This window comes from Equus caballus, chromosome 15 (assembly GCF_041296265.1).
Source record: "Equus caballus isolate H_3958 breed thoroughbred chromosome 15, TB-T2T, whole genome shotgun sequence".
Classification (NCBI taxonomy): Eukaryota; Metazoa; Chordata; class Mammalia; order Perissodactyla; family Equidae; genus Equus; species Equus caballus.
In genome coordinates, this window is record NC_091698.1 from 92,586,895 (window position 1) to 92,599,565 (window position 12,671).

The following is a 12,671-nucleotide window of genomic DNA, read 5'->3' on the forward strand; positions in this document are numbered from 1 at the left end:
AAAGTCCATAGATGGACTCTTCTTCAGTTAATGGCACTACCATCCACCAAGACACTAGATCAAGAAACTTAGGACTCATTTTTTAAATTCTCTCTCTCCCTTACTGTCCACATCGTGTCCTGCTCCTCTACTAAATATTTCTGAAACCTATTCCCTTTTGTGTAGCAACACCACCACTGATCAAATTTAGGTCTTCATCATCTTGCTCTGGAATGACTTCCCCATTCTCCTTAAGTGGTCTGCCTGCTTCTGAATATACACTCCTTCACAGCAAACAGAATGATTTGTCCTGAACAGTGCTGCTCAAAGTGTGGCCCTCAGATGAGTGAACAGTTTTCTGGACATGTCAAAATAAGAAGCTCGTGCCAGAATATGAATCAACTCCATCCCTAGGCATGCTATTTAGTTTAGCTGACTTGTTTTACTAGCAAGACGTTCTCCATGAAAGAAGCAGGGTATTGATTTACATTCTGCCACAAGCTTCTCACATCACTGCAGATCAGCACTTTGCATACTACTGATCTCCAAAAGTCCAGGTCCCCAACATTGCGTAAGACTCTCCAAGGTCTGACATCCACTTCCTTCTCCAGTCGCATGTGTCACCATGTTCAACCTCATCTTTTCTGCTCCAGCAACATTGACCTGCCTCTCATCCTCCCCCTCTCCCCACCCAAAATTACCCTCCCCAACCACACCCACACTTGCAAGAAATACACAATGATGGGTTTCCTCTAGAAAGTCTTTCTGTCACTGTCGTCATCCCCATCTTACTCCTTGCTCTGCTTCCATTGTGTCTTATACATCTCATTTGCTATACTGATCATAGTGTTTCATAATCATTTATTTATATGCTTCTCCCAACTAAAATATTAACTCCTTGAAGACAAGACCTGTATGTTACTCATCTCCATTAGTCAAAGTACACAATATAGCTGCTGCAGTAATACACAAACTCTGAATTCTCATTAGCTTAAAAACAGTAAAGTTCATTTCTTGATCACAGAGTCCCATGCAGACGTTTCTAGGCAGACAGTTATCCTGGGTGGCTCCTCTCCTCAACATGGTAATTCAGGCTCCAGCCTTTTTTTATCTGATGATGGAGCTAACTCCTTGGGCTGTGGCGTTCTTTTCTGGATCTTATTCAGTTTTCAGCTGGAGATAATGAAAGAGAGAGCGAGTAAGAGCATGCAGGATATTTTAGGAGGCAAGCCTGGATGTGCCTTACATTACTTTTGCTCAAATCCATTAGCCAGAACCTAGGCATGTGGTCTCACCTGACTTCAAGTGGACTAAAAAAGACAGCTACCTGTGGGCCCAGGAGGAAAAGGAAACCACTATATGAGCAATCAAAAGTGCCTAAGCCTCACCATCCATGAACTTCCTGCATTTATCACAGTGCTAGGCACACGACTTTGGGTAATCACAAAACATTCCCTGAGTGAATAAATGACTGTCTTCTCACTTTTAGACAAGTCTTCATTCCATTATACACCAGGACTAGAAAGGAAGATGGATATTGATTGAGTGAATGAATAAAGGAATGCTGCCTTCAGCTTGGGAGAATGGAAGCTTCTAGAGGCAGTGGCAGGTACCAGAGCAGAGAAGGAGGGTGAGCTATCTCGGGGAGGGGTTTCTGGAAGCCATGTTCAGACTTCTTGGGCAGATGGACCTGCCTGAGTCTCCTTCAAGAGGCATCTGCTCTGCTTGCCTTGCCATTTCAGGCAACAACTCAACTGCTTGATGAAGAACTTTCAAAAGCCCTCCCTCACTTATCTTTCTATTTACATTTTTCATTTCCAGCAGCTTAAAGGAGAAAAGTAAAGAGGGTTGCATTCCACTTAAAATGATCCCACATTCTTTCTGTGTGTTTCAATTCCTGGGAAAAATCTTTAAAGGTTACATTTGAGCTCAAGTAACTTACTCATTTTTTAATTTAAACCATTACCCCCAAATCTCTTGATCTTAGACTTAAATGGCACTCTTTAAACAAAACATAAATTCAGGGCTCAAACAGCTTAACTAGTGTCCTTTTAAAGGAATAGCATTTAATAGTAAGAGTTGTTAAATAGTCAATCCACAGTTCAGAAAGCTATTAATAGAAGATGATGTAAGATGGATCCAAAGCACATCACAGTCTTGGGGTAGGAAACAACCCATTTTAAACCCTTCCTTGGAAACACTCATGTCCTGCTCTCAGACATGGAATCAAAATGTTCCACTCTGTCTGATCCCTAGTTGAAGAAAATTATGAGTTTAAGTGATTTGTAACCTGACGAATACAACATAATGAAACATCCAATCAAATAACGTCCATTGGATAGTTTTTAGAAGCAGAGAAACTTTAATTACAAGACCCCAATTTTGCAGAAATGCAAACTTTTAAAACTATGGGGTATAGAATCGTATTTCCCAGATTCACAAAGGACACGCAAGTTAAGCTGGTCCATCTACAAATTCCGAAATTCTCCCTTCCACTTCCACACACTGGTTTCAGGCTCAGATTGCAGACCCTCGTCTTTGACATTACATCTCAACTGCCTTTTAATTTCAGCAGAAGCTAATGAAACAAAGAATCGTACCAAACTATTTGCTTCCAGTCCTCCGTCTGGCCCCAGGTGATGAGCTGGGAGTTAGTCTCCCATTATGTTACCAGTGGTCCACCCTGCTCTCTGGAAACCAATATTTACATAGTCATTTCTACACACTCTTCTCTAATTCATTGGTTTCTTCAGTACATATATGAGTGCTGATTACGTGTGGGGTACTGGGCTAGCATCCCTGAAATTGCTGTAAAGCAGAAAACACACCTTAAAGAGTTTACAATCTGGTAAGAAAAAAAGACATAAGCACCAATAATTAAAATTCAAAAATGTTTACTGTACACCAGTACTGTATCATGCCAAGTTTTGTGCTAAGCCCTGAGGACTAAAGATAGAAAAGATTGAGGTAGACCGACATAATAATAATCACATGGATAAAATTTATGTGAATAAATGCACTGGGAGGGTATATATGATGATGACAATGGTAGTGGTAGTAATAAATTATAATATAAATAATAAATAATTAACACGTTAAGTTACTATGTGATTCCAGGAAAAACTTCTAAGAATTTTATTCTCATTATAATTTTATAAGTGATATTATTATCCCCATGAGACAACTGAGGAAATTCAAGCACGGAGAGGTTAAGCAGCTTGTCTAAAGTCATCGAGCATTAAGCGGTGGAGACAGGAGTCAGACTTGGTATTCTGACGCCAGAACAACATCACAGATGAGAAAACCATTACTTCTGCTTGGGATGTGACTGAGAGTGGAATCAGAGAATTGTCCATAGGAGAGATGACATTTTGCCAATTCTTGAAGATGAGTATAGGAAGGTAGAGAAAGAAGAAAATTGGGCTTCCCTGGGAAAGGAAACAGCACACACAAAGGCACAAGGCAGGAAAGAACGTGTCACATTCATAGACTGGCTGCTTAGGGATGCCAGGAGCACAGAGATAGGATACGTACAAGAGACAATGTAGAAAGACAGAGTGGAAGAGACAGGCAGGGTTCCAAATCTGTCTCTGCCATATTTAGGAGCATGGACTTTATCTCACAGGTGATGGGGAGCGATGCCCCAAGGAAGGGTCTCTAACAAAAGCATTGGCCTCCCTTTCAAGCCCTGTTCTCATTTATGCCCAGCTGCTGGTGATATTAGTTTTAGTATTTGACCAGTTCCTTCCTCTCTGTACCATGTGAATTACCTGTTATTCTTTAAGAGTTTGTTGGAAACAAGTCATAATCTCAAATACCTGCCCCTTTTAAACAAGCTGCAAGTTTTTATTTTAAATCAAAATTCTTCAATGTTTAAAGTAACTAAGACAGCTGTACTTGAAAAAGGCACTTTACAAAGCACCTTTAAAGTACAACAAATTCAAGACCTAAGCAATTCAACAGAAGCCCTTGAAAGGAACAGTATTTAATGGCTACAAACACTTAGAAAAGCAATCCAAAGTCAGAATGTGAATATAGGTGTGCCAGGCAAAGTTAATGTCCAACTGCAGCTGCACGAACAACCCCAGTGCTCCTTCTTCTGTCTTGGATGCTTCATCTTTCCAGGCCTAGCACCCCATCCCCAGAGTCCAAGATCTGGACTCGCTCCATTGGTCTTACTGTGCATGGACTTATAGTGCCGAACCTTGGAGATTCTGATCAGGCTTTGAGTGCCTTCAAATTATGATTTCTACAGTCCTGGGAGGCTGCCACGCAAATGGTCACCAGTCATTTCTGTATCGGTCAAAGCAATTGTCAAATGTGATGCAATTTCTCTTTAATCTCTAGCAAAAGAAGAAGGAGAGAGTGATGCCATCTTTGGTGGACCAAGGGGGTGGGGAGAGACAAGCAGTTTGCCCCTGGAGCAGACAGTAAGAGCATGCTCTGTCATGGAGAATTTAAAAACAATAACAAAACCAAGTATTACCATGTGCTGGAAATTTTAATCATGATAGTGATTAAAACGGTGCTCTGTATCAGGGCAGGCACTCCCACCACAACCCTGCTCCGTGGTATGTCACTGTTGATGGCCGGATTCCATTTGGGATTTGGCTGTTGCCTTTGCCACTTCAGCATCACATGTGGGCTTGGGCAGAGATGATCAGGGCATCCAGGAGGACAACCGTGTTCTCCATCTTCTGCTGAGAAATCTTCCTCTTAACTCCTTGAGGAAAAATCAGTTTTGTTTACTGGATTACAAAGACCATTTACTCGAGGAAGAGTGGAAGTGCCATCTTGAGTGGTCAAATGGGTAAATGGCTCATAGATGTGTGTATGTGCCCTTGTGTCAAACTCGACTAACAGGGCGTGGATGGTCCATATCATTAAAGAGGATTTTAGAACAATGATTGACACGGTCACATTTGTGTTTCACAGAAATTATTCCAATGGGTGGTAGTGGAGGATAAACTAGGCAAGAATCTATTGGGAAATGCCAAAAGTATGAGACTATTTGATTGGACAGAGAAAAAATTCACATGAAACATCACATGGCACTTTCAACTGTAACCCTATTAAAGCTGTGAACCACACGGGCCAGTCCATAAGAAGTGCCATGTGGAGGTCAACCTGCAAAAAAATAACCTTAAAGTAATTCCACTCTTTCCTTGTGTCATAACTCCCAAACTTTTTCTCTGCTCCACAACTTTTCCATAGTCGTCTCTCTCAGGAGCTTCTCATTTGAAAATAGCCCATAGAAAAACCTTCCTCTCCATGCTCCTTGTACTCTCCTTCTCCTCTCCTGCCTTCCCTGCCATAGATTTTTAGTCTGAAGAATAACTATTTCAAAACAGACTGGGAGTGGATGGGACATTTGGCTGCCAGCTACAGATTCTCTGTGGCAGGGGAAAAGTTTAAACTCTCTCAAGTTAATAATTTTCACCCAATCACGCATCTTTACTCAACTGCATAGCAGAAAAAGCAAGTGCAGCAGGAATTCTGAAGACAAAATACCAATGTAACCTAAAATACTTACAGACTTGTACTTATTTATACTTTAATCAAATTTTCCCCAGCTAGAAATACTTTGTGTGTATAGTACATACACAGTCACTTTATTTCTGCTGGATTGAATGCTCAAATATCAAATAATTCCTTATTTCTTGTACTGGACTACAAAATAAAAATACCAATTTGTCTTAATAACAGAAAGCAAAAAATTACTTTCATTCATCACTTAGACTAAGACTAAATAAAAATATATTTATGCATCTTTTGCCATGTATTATTCTATTTAATACTCACAAAAGGTAACTAGAATCATCTTTACTTGCAGATAAAGAAATTGAGGTCCTGAGAAACTGAGTTAAGGTCACTAGACTTGAAAAGTGAGTGATGAGATAGCAGCTGAGGTCTTTTTTTTTTTTTTTTTTTTTTGAGGAAGATTAGCCCTGAGCTAACTACTGCCAGTCCTCCTCTTTTTGCTGAGGAAAACTGGCCCTGAGCTAACATCCTTGCCCATCTTCCTCTACTTTATGTGTCGGATGCCTACCACAGCATGGCGTGCCAAGCTGTGCCATGTCCACACCCGGGATCTGAACTGGCGAACCCCGGGCCACCGAGAAGCGGAACGTGTGCACCTAACCGCTGCGCCACTGGGCCGGCCTCACAGCTGAGGTCTTCTGAAGGCAGATTGCAAGCTCTGTGGACCCAGAGAACTTACAATGTGGTTTTCTATGTTCCAATCACCTAGCCTCAATTCACACACTAGAAAAGCACTCATGAAGTACCAATCGCATAACATCAGCAAGAGCAGAGAGCTTTCCGTGGATGCTCTTCCCATAAAGGGAGTGGGACCCTTCATCAGGGAACTGGGCTTAGGGCATTTATCTACTGACATCCTTTTAAGCATCTTTTTGGTCTCTGTCTCAATGGCACCAAGGGCCTTTCTTTACAAATTTAAGTTTTCCTATCAAGAATTACAAGAGGAGACTTTGCAGCCTTGTTCAAACTTTACAAGAGAATTCCTGGGAGAAACCAAAAAATGAGCATTGCTCCTACTGATTATTCTTCAGAGGACGTACAGATAAATAGTCTTACTAGCTCCAACAGCCAGATGCAGCCCAGACCTGCTACTGTCTATTCTTTTATTCAACACTTAGAAAAGCTTACGTAGTTTTAATAGGGAACAAAACATGCTGCATTCAAAAGCTCACTTCAGGGCGTGCCAAATAGCGAACAGACTGCTTTAAATATTTAGAGTAGAGTTGGGACACTAGACTCACAAGAAGTTTGTCAAATGCATCATCATCTGTCTGTGGCGAGCAGCAGCCAATTGAGAACAGGAAGCAATTTTTCAATTAACTCGTCACCCAATGCATGCTTGAGCCTTCTTAGCAATAATCACTCAAAAATAAATATCATTTGCCTTAATGGGCCAGATGTCGTTGAAGCCTATTTGGAACCAATGCTACTGTCTATCGATGCAACCACATCCTTGTGGGTGACAGTGTCCCTGCAGCCACTGGCCTCACCCACCTGGGCACTCACTTGGTAATATCCAGCATACATGGAATCGGGGCTCAGAAGAACAAGGACTTCAGTAGTTCACTGGAAGAAAAAGATTCTAGGGTGGAGAAAGGAGAAGATATGGGGCAGGCAGAGTTCAGGAAAGAGAGTAAACACTTTGATTCTAAGGAAGCCTCACTCCCCAGGAATCACTCCATAATGGACTAACAGAGGCAAAGGAGTGACACAGAGATAGAAAGTCAGCTCCAGAAATACCAACATGTCAATGCTGCGCTTCCTCTGAGCGGCTCCTCTGCCTCAGTTCCCAGAGCAAAGCAAAACCTTCCAAACTGTCGTCCACTCCACCCTACAGATTTCATAGGTATGCAAATTCAAGATCACCTTTAAAAAGAGAAATATTATATAAACTCCCTTTAGGGTGGCCATGCCAAAATGAACAACTCCATGATGGATGTGGCCTGTCACACCTCAGCAAGTTTTCCCTGGTGTGTCAGGTTGGCCGAGCACTGGTATATGGACGGAACTAATCTGTGGTTACTTTCATCTTCTTCCTTTCCAGTCTTATCTCTGCTTTCTGCTTAAGGAAGAGGGCTTGCACTCTGAAAGAACTGATACTGTTGGAGCCTAGTAAGAATTCAAATAATTAGGGGGAAAGATTGCTAAACTTTATATGGCAACACTATGGGCTTAACTTCATCCTTTTCATTGCAGGACCTCAGAATAAAGTGCTGTATTTCATCTGGCTGCTTTAGGATGTTGAAAGTGCAATAGAGAGAAAGAAAGCAGAGTGAGGGACTAGCGCATCCCCCTTCCCCCGTTCTCCCACCCAGTTCCACTGCTCAGAGGCAGCCACTTGCCATTCTTAGCTGCCTCATGTATTTGATACCATACTTTACTGAACAGCATGCTTATACAGCTGCTTCCTGATTATTTGTCAATTTTAGACATTATCTACTGACTTATCACCATGGAGAATGAAAAGTTTACTCTATCTTAAACTAGCACCAGGTGCACACACACACATCCTCTTTCCATGCTCCTAATATTTTTTTTATCACATCTTCAGTTAAACTGATATTCAATATTGACGTTATTATGACTATGGAAATATTATTCACAGCTAAGACATACAGTACATTGTGAACTTATTTCCTTTCTCACAGAACGTTTTTCCTGGAAAAAAATAAATGCCTCAGTTTTTTATTGTCTTAGCTTTTTGTGTACCTATCATACAATTTTCCCCAAGTGCTCCAAGCATGAGGTGAAATCCTCTCAATGTCAAATGCATCAGGTAATCCATCAGCTTCCTTTCCCACGCAAACACCCTTTGGAGACATCCCTCTGGAGACAGGAATACCTAGCTCCTGCTCCTTTCTGGGCTGGCTGCTGTCCCACCTGCTGCCTGATGTGCATCCTGGAATTTCCCTATATCAACATTCCAGAAACACCCTTCACCTCTATTACTGTAGAATCCTGTTTTCTGGATCATCTATATTTCTGACTCATGGTTCACTCTCTCATTTTTATGAGGCATATCTTTATGTAACTTCCTACTAAAGGGTGCATAGGAAACAAAAGTATAAGGCCTTTCATGTTTAAAATTATCTTTCCTTTGCTCTATTTTTTTATATATAGATTGGCACCTGAGCTAACATCTGTTGCCACTCTTCTTTTTTTTCTTCTCCCCAAAACCCCCCAGTACATAGTTGTATATTCTAATTGTAGGTCCTTCTAGTTGTGCTATGTGGGATGCCACCTCAGCATGGCCCAACGAGCGGTGCCGTGTCTGCACCCAGGATCTGAATTGGCAAAACCCTGGGCCGCTGAAGTGGAGCGCGTGAACCCAACCACTCATCCAAGGGGCGGGATTCAAAATCAATTTTCTTGAAATTTTTTCTTTGACAATTTCCTCTCCTACATTTTCCCTTCTATACATTCTAAAAAGAACGTCTGTACTTTAGGTGTCAGAGACTCTAGACTAGTTTCCTAATCATCTTCTCTTTTCTCTCTTATTTTCCAACCTTTTGTTTTATTTCCCAGGATATTTCCTTAAGTTAACCTTCCAGTCTTTCCACTGAATTGTTAAGAATTTGCCCACCATATTTCAATTTCTTTTATCAGAAGACACTACACAATATGTGTGAAAATTCCACTTGGAAGTTACAACGAAAAGTGATTGCCAAATTTTCGCTTTCAGTTGAGAAGAAGAATTACAAAGATGTGTTCTAATAATTAAAGAGTATTTCCAGTAGTAATTGATTAGTCTATCATCATCAGAGAATGTTTTGATGCAATAGAGTTTTCTAGATAACTGACTTTAAAAACCAACATAAAAAATGACACGTTGACCCAAAATTTGTTTATTCGAAAAACAGTCATTTCTTTATGAAGAGTATTATGCTAATTACCACAAAGACTACAGAAATTGCAATGAGGTGCTCCCCTCATGGCTGAGTGGTTAAGTTTGTGCACCCCGCTTCAGTGGCCTGGGATTTCGCCAGTTTGGATCCTGGGCCCGGATCTAGCACTGCTCATCAAGCCAAGCTGAGGCAGTGTCCCACACAGCACAACCAGAAGAACCCAAAACTAGAATATACAGCTATGTACTCGGGGGCCTTGGGGAGAAGACGAAGGAAAAAAAAAAAGATTGGCAACAAATGTTAACTCAGGGCGAATCTTTGGGGAAAAAAAACTTTAAAGAGAAATTGCAACACATTTATTTATATAAAGCAATATTAGGTGACTTAGTAAACATAGAAATCAATACATGATCTTTGCCTGACAGGGGCTAAGAGACTTTGGGGAACTATATTGTTCTTACTCTTGCTTAAATATAAATGTATGGTATCCACCATTTCTCCAAATTTCCCTTAGTTGTAGGAACACTCATATTTTATAGTTCTTTCAATCAGTCAGCCAATCTGCAAACAAACTTTTGTGTGTCAGGTATACACCAGGTAATGAAAATATAAAGTTGAGTAAAAGAAGGGGCCTGCTTCCAGAGATCTCATATAATTTAGAGGGTAACAGGCTAGTTTAAAAAAAAAAAAGAAATATACAAATACTTACACACACGGAGCCCACAGGTTTAACTGTGGACGGGGGGAGACTTCAGAGAAAAGCAGTCTCACTTTAGCAAACTGAAGATCAAACTCTAACTGAAAGTGTCTGTTATTTTGATTTGTTTTGTAGCCAGAGGTGGAATAAGAGGGAGATGGCTCTGCTGATCAGAAAGGTACTATAATGGACTTCCAGTTCTCGTGTTCAGAAGGGTTCCCGTACATGACCCTGAAGGCAAGAAGATGGAAAGAGAAAGGTAGAGAACTGCCTGCCCCATGGGCCAGGGAAAGGATTGCAAATTATAGCATTCTTAGGAAAACAGTTCTCATCCTAAACCTGGAATTAGTTTGAACTGCCTGCAAGCAAGTTTGTATGTTCTTGGGAGAGAGGTTGGTGTGCATCCAAACACGGATTAGTGGATTTGTAGATTTGAGCTGTCCTCCTCAGGTGGCTAGAAGGCCACAGGAAGAGCAAACCCGTATCTTCATCTCACGTTAGTAGAGACCTCAAAGCCAACCTGGTTTGCCAAGACCTTCTCTCCCTCACACAACCAAATTTGGGAAATGTATCATTATGAATCATATTGCCCCATGGATGGGCTGTGTAAGAGGATGTTAGGGACTGCAAGTTTGCGTTCCCCGGAAATTCATATAATGAGGCCCTAACCCCCAGTGGGATGATGTTAGGAAGTGGGGCTTTGGGAGCTAATTAGGTTTAGATGATATCATGAGGGTGGAGCCTCCATTATGGGATCAGTGTCTTTATAAAAAGAGAGACTAGAGTCTGCTCTCTTTGCCATGTGAAGACACAAGAAGAAAATGGCTGCCAGCGAACCAGGAAAAGAGCTCTCCCCAGACACTGGGTCTGCTGGCACCTTGACCTTGGACTCTCTGGCCACCAGAATGATGAGAAATAAACGTCTGATGTTTAAGGCACCAAGTCTAGGGTATTTTGTTGTAGCAACCCAAATTGCCCAAGAAAGAGATCTATAGAACAGATGCTTGGACAAAGTCAACTTCTGTGAGCAAGGAATGGTGGTTTTCTTAAAGCAGGGAGAGATTTATACTGGAAAAGGTTGAAGGGCATTCTCTGTGAAAAAGGAAACGAGACAAGAACAGTGAAACAAAGCGTGGGGTGCCTCATGATGGGAGCTCTGTGAAGGAATTAACATTTTTCTTCTCCTGTTGGGTGATGGACACAGTGATATTTAACATCCAGCTTTAATATTTCTCACTATGTTCTCGTTATCCCAAATGTTTGTAAAATCTGTTACATTATAGCTTGACATTGATGTTGTTGTGGGAAATAAAAAGACAGAGTAATAAAGAAAAGAGCATCTTACACAGTGGGGCCAGCATCCAGGTGGCAGCAAGGTAGTGAGGGAGAAAAGAGATCCAAGGGGTCCAAGAGGAGAAGCAGAAAATGGCTGCAGAACATTGTGACCACTAAGAAGCAGGTGAAAATAACAGCTCAGGAACAGACACTATTTCCAAACGCACCAGAGAGAAGTGATTCAAGAGTTTAGGTCACCCAAGGAACCACGAATCGTTGAATAGTGAGATCAGAGCCATGACAGAGGTCTCATGGAGTGAAATAGAAACACAGAAGAAGCATACCTAATACAGGCTAAGGGGCAGGGAGTGGCTAGGAAAAATTCCCTGGAATTTTTGACACATGAGCTGTGTTTTGAAGGATGAATAGGAGTTAGCCAGAAGGTGGAGCAGATCAATCTATCATTCTATGCAATAAAAGCAGGTATTTGTAGATTGATAATTTCATCTCCATCACCAATCAAACGTTCTCTCTGTAATTCTAGAACATACATGCCTTGAAGTCCATAGGAAGCAATTACCACCTGGTGCCATGTGATAACTAACTTCTCCCACCATATTTCTGTTTGAATGCTGTGCCAAAACATTCCTAGATCTTTGTTTGCATATACTCATAAACTCTGCCTCACAAGAGGACACTGAAATTTTGGGGGGCAGATAGCCCAAAATATTCTTATGTTAACTTTTTAGATGATCAGAAATTAAACATAAACTTTAAATCTCATTTATCGTTGTATAAGAGCTATAAGCACAAGGAATTTATGTCAATTTTGATGCTTTTAGGTATTCAAATAACTTTAAAATAAAAATTTAACTGGGGTCCTTGAGAATGTTTGTCCTTTAAAAGGGGTCTGTATACTGTTCTATTTGAGAAACTCTGCTCCAGTCTGCTTTGGATATTGAAAAGTTGTCTGTGGATTGTTCAAGAACTAAAGACTTCCTTAAAAGACACACGCCTCGCTCTCCCACTCAGCTTCCCCCCGTAGCCTCTGGATCATCTTTTCTTCTTATGTCCCAGCTTACACTCCATGCTGTGGTCTAAGAAAACTGAGATGGTGTTGTCTCAGTGTGGGTCCACATGGAAAAAGGAGAAAAAGAAGGAGGAAGAGGCTAAGGAGGAGGAGGAGGCAGCCTTCCGCAGTCTGTGATGGAAGAGGCTAATCCCTCAGAATAAGACAGTTGTCATCAGCGCGCCAAATCCCCAGGGCACAAAAATTCATGTTTTGGTGATTTGTACAGAATTACACAATTGACTTTAAAAAAAGAATATCATTA